Here is a 12,884-nt window from a genome sequence, read left to right on the forward strand (position 1 = left end):
CCAAGCCAGGTGGCTGGTAGACCACCTTGGATGCTCCTCAGAGTTAAACAACAATGGCACCCAGGACCAAAAGATACTCTTTCCTCTATTTAAAGAAACAGCCTTTACTTTAATAACCCTGCTTTACAGATTTCAAATGTTAATAGCACAACTTCTGGAACATATTGATTTAGGTTTAAAAGGAACCACCTGTGTCCACCATTCACTCAATGGAATATTCTGTAAGAGCAAAGTAACTCAAGTAGAAAAACAATGTTTTGGTCTCTTTAGTCTATCACTAATCTCAGCAAAATCGACTGTTTGCTCCTGAATACAGTCTCTGTAAACAAACAAACAAACAAACAAAAAAACATGATAAGATCACTAAAGGGAGGGGCTGAGCACTGCCCGCATATATAGACACTCAAAAAAATTGTCAACTGAATGAGTTTTTTAACTCACAGAGTGAATTCCAGGAGATATGGTTATCAGGGCAAAATGCTATCTCCTAGATGCAGAAAGAGCATTGAAACATTTTAACTCTTCCATGGGGGAGCTAACAACATCAAAAGACTTTCACCACCTGAACCTTTAAGAGGATTCAACTCCAGAGAATCTGAATTTCTGGGTCTCTAAGAAAGAAAGGAATGTGAAGCTATGTCTTTCTAGAACCACCCCCACACTTGCCCTAAAAAACTATTTAACAACACAGAAATGATTTCACAGGCATGCCTGCCAGAGAACCCAAATAAACAGTTCCATTTTCCAACAAAGGGAGTTATTTAAAATCTCCATGGAATACCATAAAAATCAATGTCAAGAACAACACAGGTAATATTTTGGACATGATCTCAGAGTACTGTTCCAAACTTTGTTTCTTCCTGTGGTGGAAAGAGAGCAGGACTCAGAAGCACTGAGTTGAAACCCCAGGACTGGCCTAGGGAAAAATCACTTTGCTTCCTTGAGTTGCTTTTCTTTGACTATAAAACAGGAATAACGGCATGTGCCCTCCTAACACAGGATTATTGTGAGAGTAAAATGATGAACGTGAATTGTCTTGGAAAATTCTCAGCATACAACCCATTACTAAAATCATGTATTCTATTATGGTAACCCTATCTAATTGCTCAGAGTTTAACTTATCACTCTTTTCGTAACAAAATTAAAACCTTTGATAATCAATTCCTATGGCATGGGAGTGGATAGTGATTTTATTCCACTGACTGACAAACAGTAACTCTGCACCCACACAACATTGCCATTACACACACATACTTACAAATAGAAAAGTCCATAACTAAGTTGGTATGGCAACAGCTGGACGGTGAGTATGAGATTGGAGTGGACCGTGTCCTCACTAATAAATGTCAGCTTGATTTGAATTACTTGCTAAAGTACAGCTTAGACAAAGCCAACAAGGAAAACCAAAGCTTTCTCGATAAAATGGAATCCCAAAGCATAAATAAAAGATTCCACCTGAGAAGATGATTTATTATCTCTCACTCAAGAAAAGGATGCACAGTCCATTCCATGTGACCACATCTCTTAAGTTGTTTGCTACTGGTTTATAAAAAGCTCACGAATGTGTGTACATAAGCACACACACACACACATACACACACACACACACACATACACACACACACAGATTCGTAAGTTCAGTTAAAAGGAAAACTACAGTGTATACATGCATACGTACGTACGTATATCAAAACCTGCTTATTCCTCTGTGGTGTGAGGCTTGCTTTGTTTTGTTTTGTCTTGTTTTGTTTGCTTATGTGTATTTTTTAATGAACATGTCACAGACAGAATTAATTTTTTTAATAAGTAAGAGTCAATCAAATAATTTGCAACTAGCTTATAAGGGCAATGGAGGCACGTAAACTCTTGATGAAATAACTATTAAAATGTAAACCTCAAGTCACATCTGGATCACTTGTCCAGAGGAATAAAACTGGCAATATAAAAAACAAAAAAAAAATTTTTAAAGGAAAACCAGAAGTTATATATTGGTAACTTGAAATGAAACTAGGAAATTTTATTCTTTTCTAAAATTGAAACTTATTTGCCCTAAAAATGCCAATTATCCCACTTGGAGGTCAGAAACACTAAAGATAGTTTACATTGACCAAAGAGAACCTGGGACTCAGGGAACCAAGGTTACCTACAATTCTTTGGGCACCAAAGTGGGGCTGTCATAAAAGCAAAGAGACTGAATATCTAAAACTTAAAAACCCATCCTACCTGGCATGAATACATAAATGAATTTATTCTGCATCAGACCAGTCTGAACCATATATAATCCACCTCCTTATAAGCTATTTGATCAGAAATACTGGAAATAATCATTTTACAGTCTAAAGCCCCTCATTCTGCAAGTTCTTCAAGCCACCAGAGCTAGGACACTATGAAGAATATTTACGTTTTTCCGAGGAAGAAACCAAGTACCCTTATCAAGAGCAGCCAATGAGAAATGAAAGGCCATAATATATTTTTCTCTTTTTTTAGTCCTACATGATCTAACTCCCTTTTCCAACATAATTTAGACAGCTTAACAAAATCAATATCAGATTTTTGACAGTTTTTAAGGTTCTTATGGTTGTATATCACCATGTTCACCATGTGACCACCCCAACTCTATAATTAAGATAGGTGGAATAATTGGGACAAAACACTGGATCTGTGGAGAAGTCATGTGAGGCCGCAGTAAGCATGTCTGTCTTACGTTTTAAAAAAGCTAATCAATAAGAAGCAAATATTTCAGTTGCATTAAACAAACACAGTTGACAGTTCACCACCTGAACCTGGGTTTTACCCTATACCAACCCACCTCAGCAGCTCTACCATACCTGGCAAGAACACGAGATTCCTATTTTCCTCGGGCTCTGTAGCAGTTAGAATATTTGACTCCAAGAGGTGTAAACAATGAAAAAATGTATTACCTCTCATGTCAAGAAAGCTAGGTACATCATGACCCAAACTCTGTTGCTCTGAAATGCTCTCAGTTTGGCCCTTCTGCACATGCTGACATTCCAACAGCACGCTGTTCTGAGTATCGTGATGAAATCTCACCAGTCCCACGCTAGGCCTCCTGGGACATGAATCGTCGCTTTGTCCTACGTCTCCATGCTGTCTATGCCCCGCCCCCATTAGTCAGTAGCTGTTTCTTCAGATCAACTGCTGCCTTATCACAGAGCTAGGGTTCAAGTCACCATGATCTTACTTAATAATGGTCCCAAAGCTCAAGAGCAGTGAAGCTGGCAATTTGGAAATGCCAAAGAGAAGCCATAAAGTGCTTCCTTTAAGTGAAACGGTATGGATGTGTAGGACATATCCATATTCAGGTATCCACTGGGAGTCTTGGAATGTACCCCCATGGATAAAGGGGGGCTATGGAATTTTCCTTTTTTATGAGGACACCAGGCATATTGGATTAGGGTTCACACTAATAACCTCATTTTCACTTGATTATCTCTGTAACGACCCTATCTCCACATAAGGTCACAGCGTGAGGTGCTGGGGGTTAGGACTTCAACACATGAGTTTAGAGGGACACGGTTCAAACCATAACACCATGTCACTGGGAATCTTTAAAAAGAAGCTACATGGCCTATGATCTGAGATGTTGCTGGTTTAATTCTGCAGTGAGGACATGCTTTTACAAAACAATTATAAGTCAACTCAGAACTCCCAGCATGCAATTTAAGATGCAACAAAAAGCTTAATTTCTTAACCCAGAGACCTGACCTAGCCTCACAAATTACAGTCATAAAAGGACAGAGCAGTATTGCTGTTGCTTCTTTGGTCCATTTTCCTATAGAGACCACAGGGGAAAGTATCTCATCATGACCCTTTCAAGGCTGCATTCTTGCTTCAGCATTCTTTTTGCTCCACAAGTACCAGGACAGCAGTACCTATAGGGAAATAATATTCTATCACTTCTGTAGCACTGCAGACTTTTCTATCTTCATCTCAATTTATCTTCCCAACAATTACGAAGACTACAGACATCAAATAGTTTGATGCTCATTTCCACATGTGGGAACTGAGAAGTTAAGCTTTTAGTCTAGGGTCATGTAATTAATTAATGGCAGTGCTGTGATCAGGTTTAAGTTTCCTGATAATCTATCAATTACTAGCCGATTTATTGAGCATCTCCTATTTGTTTACCACTGTGCTAAATACTGAAGGGACCGAGCATCAGTCAAATCAAATCACTGAAACTTCCAGTTTTGAATTAGGAGCCACATCATTCAAGGCTAAGTGCGTTCCTGCTCACTCTTAACGAAGCCACGAGCATAAAAGCGCTCAGAACATTTATGTTCTTTTACATGGCACAGTTACAAGCAAATCACCCAAAAGGCTTTCACTTCAGCCTCCCAAGATAAAGAACATTCTGCAGTGCCATTTCCCTGCTTTTTGCAAGAACTGATCCCTCAGTTCTCCTTGCTGTACCCCAGCAAGGCCTGGAGACTGTGTCTCTGCTGTCCCCTCCATACCCTGGAGAAGATGGCACTGCCATTTGGGTTGGTCATTTTGCCACAGAACGCAATAGTTTGGAGTTTTCCTGGGCCCCCACATCACCTCCACTTATTAAACTCAGGTATCAACTCAGAAAAGAGCAGGGTGTGTGTCCCTCATTTGTCCCAGGGTAGCCCTGGTAAGTACATCAATCAGGTTCGCTCCATAACAAATGACCACCAAAAATCTCAGTGGCAAACAACAAAAGCTTTTTTTCTCCCTCAAACATTTATGAATTGACGGGAGTTGGGCTCCTGATGTAGGCTGAGCTCGGCTGGGCTTGGCTCCAATGTGTGGGCTGGGTTTAGAGATCCTCCACATAACCTTTATTTTGCCTGACCAGCACTGACCTGAGGCATGTTCTTTCTGTGGCAAAACACAAGAGCACAAAAGGGCAAGTCCAAACTCACAAGTGTACTTCAAGCCTCTGTTCACATCACATCCACGAACCCCACATCAGCCAAAGCAAATCACTAAAGTCAAGTAGTCCTACCTGCACACTCATCAAGAGGCCACGGCAGGTACGCTATTACTACACAATAGTGACAAATTCGACCCGTGGTTTGATTTTACCCTGGTAAAGCAAAGACCTCATTCTTCAGGTTGCCGAAGCTGCTCCCCCACTAGGTATCTGCCCTCCCAGCAGCACTTTCATCTTTGACCGTTGAGCTATCCCATCTTGTCCTTTCCTCCCCACATTTCATGACACTACCTTTTCCAAAGCAGCTCCTCCCTCCTCATGCTGCTTTATTAAAAGCTTTCCTCCAGGCTGGGAAGTTGAGGAATCCCACCTGCGTCTAAGCTACAGTAATTTACTAGTAACCCAGCACAGCTTTTTTTTCTCAGTCTGTTGCTTGCCTGTTGCATTGTTGTTGGCCAGGTTCCAAAAATCATAATAGGAAAGGGAGAAAAGAAACTATTTAGAAGATGATTATCCAAATATCCAAGCCATTCTCCAGGTAATGAATCCATACTGTGTGAGACTAGCATTTGGAACAATAACGTAAGAGGAAAAGAAAATGAAAAAAATCCCGTCAAAGTAAATAGGTCGTACAAGTCTACCTTTGCAGGCCCTCAACATGGAGCCTCATAGATTTAATCGTTCACACCTCTTCCATATTTTCAGAACCATTAACCAAGGCAGACTTGTCAGGGTTTCAACAATGTAATTGTTTAGCTATAAATTTCCCTGCTGGCAGGGGCCTGAGGTTTCCAATAATCACAGGCAAAGGCCAAAGTCAAAACAGATAATGCATGGGGGAAGGGAAAGAACACAGCATGAGGATTTACTGAAGTAGGAGGGCCTGGGATGGCATGGAGACAGCGTGAAGGCTTCCAGAGGCATAGGATGCTGAGAAACAGGGCACGGGACCATGGCGGCTCTAGGTTAGACTGCAGGTCAAGATTTCTGCTTCCCAACAGGATGAAAACAATCCTGAGCTGCTGGATCCCTTCTATACAACCAACCTGGAAGAACCACAGAAATAAGAAGCAAGGCTGGCCTTGAGGAACTAACATAAAAACTGTGGGAAACCCCTTAGGAGACTAAATATGTGGTGAGGATCAACCTGGGGAGGTGGGTATCAGTGAACTAATGGAGAACATGTTGTGAGAAAGCTCTCAAGTTCTGACACTTGCCCACATTACCTCTGGAGGATAGTCCTGCCTGGTCCGCTGTGGAAAAGAAGCCAGCAGCATCCGCCAGGTGGGAGATGGGAGGTGGGTAAAACCAGCAACACCCTAACGCAGGGTGAGGACCTGATGAAACAATAGAGAGTGAGCAGCTGACTTTGAGCGTTCATTCCTATCTCCTTCATGGAGCCCCAGGATGGGTGGATCAAAATCAAAAGCTACGTTCTTCAAATTGTTTTGATTTTCACTCACAATGGAAAAAAACACATATTGTGTGGTAACTCAGTACCTAAACAGCCCTGTACAAATGAAAGAGTTTCACAAAACATGCTCACTGTTGAACAACCCTTTATATTTTTCGACCTATTCTATTCTGTTCTGTTCCGTTCCGTTCCATTCCATCCCGTTCCATTCCATTCTGTTCCATTCTATTTCTTCTCCCTCTCCCTCTCCTCCCCTCCCCAATTTCCTTCCTCCTTTTCTTCCTCCTCCGTCTTCTTCTCTCTCCCCCCACCTCTCTCTCTCTCTTCCCCCACCTCCATACTGGCTGACTCAATAAGTTGATTGATTTCATGACCCAGTAATGGGTTGCCACCCCAAGTTTGAAATATTTATCCATAGAGATTATTTTCTTTACAGGTTGGCTTTTCAGGGCATTTAAGGGAAGATCCTCACCAAAGTTGTAGCCGAATGGAGGGGCAAAATATTGGGGTGGTGAGCTACAGTTCTGTGGGACCTGGAGCAGAGTGCCTCGGAGCTCACCCCTGCCCCTCTCCTAGGAGCTGAGTCTGAGCCTCTCCATCAATACAGATTACCAAACATGATCACTGTTACCCCTAAAAGAAAAAACAATTTTAATATAAAATTATATATTCACCCAAATTATGATTTCAATCTAGGGGCTCAAAAGACATGCTCTCAAGCATATAAGGTTTTAGCAGGTTTGCCCCACAAAGAACCATTGTAGAAAACTCAGGTAAGAAGTAAATCCAGGAGGTTGCTTGAAAACATATGGGAAAAAAAGGATTCAAATAATTTCGTAGAATTCATTGTTGTCTAAAAAATTAAGAAACAAAGAGAAAGAAATACGTTTATCCATAATGACTCAGAACAAAAGTGTTAAACAACATCAAAAAGGAGTTGAGAGAAAGGAAGGAATAGCAAAGAGACATGAGACTGTGCTAACATGTCCAACTCGTTCATGGTAAGATGATAGATGATAAGTAATAGATAAATGATAGATGGATAGAATACAGATATATCTGCAATAGCTATAGGGATAAACATAGGTATAGGAAAGACAGATTCTCAGATTAGCTAAAATTTGTTTTGGCGTATATAGCAACACGTGGTCTATGAGAGAAATGAAAAGAAACAGAAGGAGAAAGGATGAAGAAATATTCAGGGTAAATATGAATCAAACAAGGTCAGAGTATCAATTTCAATATCTGACAATGGAATTCAAGACCCCCAAAAAAGAATATCAAAACAATAAAGTGCCATATAACCATCATTAGAATATATGAACCTCATAATATAGATTTAATATACATAAAATATCAAGGATAAAATTGGGCATAACAGAAAACAAAGTAACCCCTCCCACCAAAAAAGCACAAATTATGCAGTCACATTTGTACTTATAGCATTTGGCTTCCTATGGTCCTCAGTATAAAGTCTAATACTAGGGCTCGTGAGGCCCTCCATGATCTGGTCCCCATAAACTCTCCAGCCCCACTCTTCATACCTCACTCTCTTCACTAATTTCTGTAACTTTTTGGATTTATTTTTATTCTTCGCCCATGCCTTTTCTCTCTTCCCTCCCAACCTTAACATTTGTTGTTCTTCTACCTGGAACATCTTTCCCACCTCTCTACCTGGCTAATGGCTACTTATCTAACCCATCTTAGATTCAACATTGTGTCTTCCACAAAGCCTTGAGTGTATTTGTCCTTCCATAACACTCCTCTCACTTATACATTTCCCGTGTGACTATTTATCTCCCCCACTAGACTGTAAGCACTGTGAGGGAAAGACGTGTGTGTGGTGGTCACCAACGCCTTCTAGTGTCCAGAACACTGACTGGCATAGGAAGGAAATGAAAAAAGTATTTGTATAGTAACTGAATCAAAAAAAAAAGTATTTGTATGGTAATAACAGAATTAAAAAAAAAAAAAAAGAAAAAAAAGAGGCAATCAGCCCAACTTCTGGTTCAACATGGCAGAATTAACATGTGCACTCATCACCGTTTCTGTGCTCCCCAATAAAACGTCACTAAAATACCAATAAAATGTTTTTTTCATGCATAAATCCTCCAGAATGAAGAGAAAGATATTGAAGATAGCTTATCAAAGTCAATAAAGATGAAGTCTAACTGGATGGAAGGGGAGGCCTAGAAACCAACAAGAAAGACAATCAAAGCCCAAAGAACTGGAAAGTCTCAGTAATTGAAGGCAGTGGGTGTTTCAGAATATGGGGAGTGAAGGGGTCGACTATATGGCTGAAAATCAGGAGATTGAAAGCCATTATGGAAAATCTAGCCACGCCCCACACCCTCATCTAGCCCACTGATACCAAGAAACTACCCTACATCCAAGCCAAAGAAAAGAGGTTTACGCTGAGGCTACATTGTTCCAGAAGGGCTCTGAACTTAGAGACAGGTAAACAGAGAGCAACAATGAGATGCTGTACTGAAAACAAGATTAAATAACAATTTGAAACCCCTCTTTCCAGTCACTTTCCCGCTTTGTTCATCCCACCTCAGACTGGCGAGACAGACTGCAGAAACTGACAACTCCACTAGAAAAGACGTACCTTTGTTGATATCAAATCAACTGGCAGATCACAGTTTGGTGAGGTCCACCTCTCAACAGTCCCACCTATGCACATGGGTTTTTCCTTTAGCTTCTGGCCTCTTGCTCTTAAATATATATAAATATAAAAAATTTCTACTCTCAGGCACTTCAGGAAAACCATTAACTTAAAAGAAAGACACCAAAAAGGAATTCACAGGAAATAGAGACAAGGAAAAGAACAGAACAAACATGTTTTTAATTAACATAATTAATATTCTGAGAGATAAGATTCTACATTCATAAAACAAGAACAGAGTACCTGTAAAAAGGGATTTTCAGTAAAAAAAAAAAAAAAAAAAAGTAAGAGTTCTTGGAATTTAAAAATATAATTGACAGCTTCCCTGTGGGCTGGGACAGAATTATATGTGTAAAAATATACATAAAAATATATGTATATTTTTACACATATAATTCTGTCTCACCCAAAATTGTCACTCTGCTGACCTTTACCCAGAGCTCCTAAATCAAACATGAGTATGTGGATGCTTTTGTATGTAAGGTGTGACATCTTGAATTGCAGAAGGCAACTTGGTCCTGCTCATCTCCCAACCCCCAGGTACTTGTTTGTGGTTTTAGTCCCAGACCCAGTCTTCAGCTCCAATCTGTTGATACCACTGATATTCCCAGGAACCCTTAGGCAAATAGAGATCAACATGGATGGACCTAGAGGGTATTATGCTAAGTGAAATTAGTCAGACAGAGAGACAGATATCATATGAAATCACTTATATCTAAAAAAAAACAAAACAGAAACAAACTCATAGATACAGAGAACAAATCAATAGTCGCCAGATGGAAAGGAAGTGAGGGGATGAATGAAAAAGGTGAAAGGGATTTAAGATGTACAAATCGGCAGTTATAAAAATAGTCACAGGGCTGTAAAGTGCAGCGTAGAGAATATAGTCAATAACATTGTAACCACCATGTATGTCTGTTTCAGACAGGTACTAGACTTATTGGGGTGATCACCTTATAAGTTATGCAAATGTCTAATAACTATGTTGTATGTCTGAAGCTAAAATAATATTGTATGTAAACTACAATTGAAAAATTAAAAAAAAATAACACACTTGATTAGAAAATAATACACAGGCTTAGAGAGACTTACCCAAGATCACATACATAAGGGACAAAGACACTAAATCCTAAGTTTCCTGATATCCCCTATTTGTTCATTAATTCATTCACATAAGGAACATTATAGCAGGGATAACAATCAACGTAATGAGCTCACAATCTGGTGAGCAGAGAACGAGGTAAGCAAGACTGTTCCAGTTGATGCTAAGATGGAGCTCTACTCAAGGGGCTATAGTAGCTCAGGAGGGATGGTCAAGGCGGGGATTATGCCTACGCTGAGTCCTAATGGATAAAAGCAAGAGGAGGAAAAGGGGATGGAGAGGACCAAGACAGAGGTGAGAGTGACCACTGTGCTTTGGAGGCACTATGTGGTACTTGAAGCCTGGACAGAAAAGATAAAAAGATCACGAGGAGAGTTGAGACTGAAGCATCAGCCAAGAGCCAGTGTGCCAGGCTACAGAGCCTGGGCTTCATTCCTCAGCCAGACAACTGGGAGACTTTTAAGGATTTTTAGCAGGTGAGTGACTCTTGTCCAGTATATAATAGATTTAGTGATATGGATCCCAAAGGCCACACAGGTCAAAGAAGGAAGAGACCATTGTGAGCTGCTGATTACGCCTGACAGAGGTGGATGATTTAAGCTGATGAAGTAGAAGGAGGAATCATTTGGAAAAGAAGATGACGACATGAAAGAAGCTTGGGAATGCAAAGTGCTGAGTTCAAAGGACAGCCAGGAGATCCCTCCAGGAAATAATGAGAGACAAGGAGAATGGTAGGAAGGAAAGGACCAGTTGAGGTAGACACTGAATTGAGGAGGTTAGACATGACTCTACATGTTGCTGCCTCTCCAAACTTTCTTCCCAGTGGCAGAAAAGAAAAGGAACCCAGAACTCTTGGGTGGTGGCTGGAAGTGGACTTCTACTATCTCAAAATGTCTTCAAAACTTATCTTCATCTTCAAAAGTTCAAAACTTAGTTTCATCTTCAAAAGTCATATGAATTTTGCATTCTACTTTATATAAGATCAAGCTGTTTTAATAAAAAAGAAAAAATGTTTTCAATTACTCTCTAGCTAAAACACCTCACCCCAAGCAATCTTGAAGTCAAACTAGGATTCCAGAAAGATACTGCTGTGGCTTCTTATGGTCACGAACGCCCGTGTCTGAGAGGCATGGCAATGAGCTGTGTGAGGTGAAAGAGGTATTTGGAAAAGTTAAATAAACAGAAGGGTTCTGGAAGGGTGGGACCATTTGAAACGGGTGTTAGAAAGTCAGGTAAGAGGCTTCTGAGATAATCATGATAGATCTTAGACCAGAAGATGGCGGTGGATGGAGAAAAAATGACATATACAAAAAACATTTTTGAAGACTTGATGGATGATTCAATATGAGGCAGGAAGAAGGAGAAAAAGGAATCAAAGATAATTCTGACTTTGAACTAAGGGGACCATATGCCAGGGCTGCAGAGGAGGAAGTGCAGAAGGGGCCCCTCTCCTTCCCAAGGACCGGGCGTAGCATATTCACTTCAACCAGCTGTGCATGTCCCCTTGCATGAGGCACATGTGGAAACGTGTTATAGATGGCTGGATATGGGGAACAAGATCTAAGTTAGAACCACAAATGGGGGAGCGGGGGTCATTTCACAGAGGTTGACACCGTAAAAGTGGTGGAAGCCTGAGTGAGTAAGGGAAAGAAGAAAACACAGAAAGTTGACTACTTAACTTTGGGAGACATACATAGATGAGTAGTGGAAAAAGAGAGAAAGGCCTCCATGTAGGGAAGACAAAAAAGGTATATCAACCTAACATACAGACATACATTTTCAATTACCAATAGCAGGGGGGAATAAATTCAAACTGGTTAAAAAAGAGGTGATGAGAAATTTCTTGGTTAGTATAGTTGAAGAGTCCAGGAATGGATCCTGACCAGGTGTATGATTAGATCCCAGTGCTCAAATGATGCCATGAGAAATCCATCTCTGTCTACCTCGTCACTCTTCGTCCCTTTCCAGTAGCTTCACTTTCCGACAGATTTTTCTCATCATTGTGGCCTCTGGAAGCTCCAGGCTTTTATCCTTTCATCTAATCAACATAGATGAAAGAGAAGTTCTCCATCCCAAAAGTTCCAACAAAAGTTTCCAACAGAAGTTCCAGGTTTGGCTCTGATTGGACCATTGAGCTCACAGGCCCATCCTTAAATCAAACACAATGGCCAGACCTGGGTCATATGCCCCAAAGTCTCCATACCCAAACCTGCATGAAATATGCATGGGGGGTGGGACTTCCCTAAATGAAAGATGCGTATGCAACTTCCATAAAAAGAGAGAATGAAGCCTTTCACAGAAGCAGAGTGTAGGTCCAGTGAGACAAAGAAAGGTTATAAGAAGCTGGAGGGTGGGGATGGAGTGGGCAAACATGTGACATGCCACACAAAGCCCACAGTGGGGGGCAATAGAGGCCTCACTGCACTTGGCTAGACAGGAAATGGGGCAGCTCCCCTGTCCTCTGCATCTCTCTCCTGACTTAGGAGTGGGAGTCTGAGGACAATGGCACGCCATCCTCAGCTTTCCTCCCTCTTCATTCCCAGCCTGGCTTCCAGAGCCCTGGTGCACAGCCTGCCAGAGCCATGCCACAGCCACCTTGGCTAGGGCCTGCAGGCCTCTTGGCAATAAAAGTCCCTCTGGCTTCAGAAAGTGGCCGTGTAATGTGAGAGCCAGGTCCTGTCTGGCTGGACTTCCCTGCCACACACATCATACGATTCCTTCTTTCTCAGCAGGTAATTTTTCCAGTGAAAAAAATCACCCCTCCCCTGTCCTTTGCCTC

This window comes from Rhinolophus sinicus, linkage group LG04 (genome assembly GCF_036562045.2).
Source record: "Rhinolophus sinicus isolate RSC01 linkage group LG04, ASM3656204v1, whole genome shotgun sequence".
In the NCBI taxonomy this organism is placed as follows: Eukaryota; Metazoa; Chordata; class Mammalia; order Chiroptera; family Rhinolophidae; genus Rhinolophus; species Rhinolophus sinicus.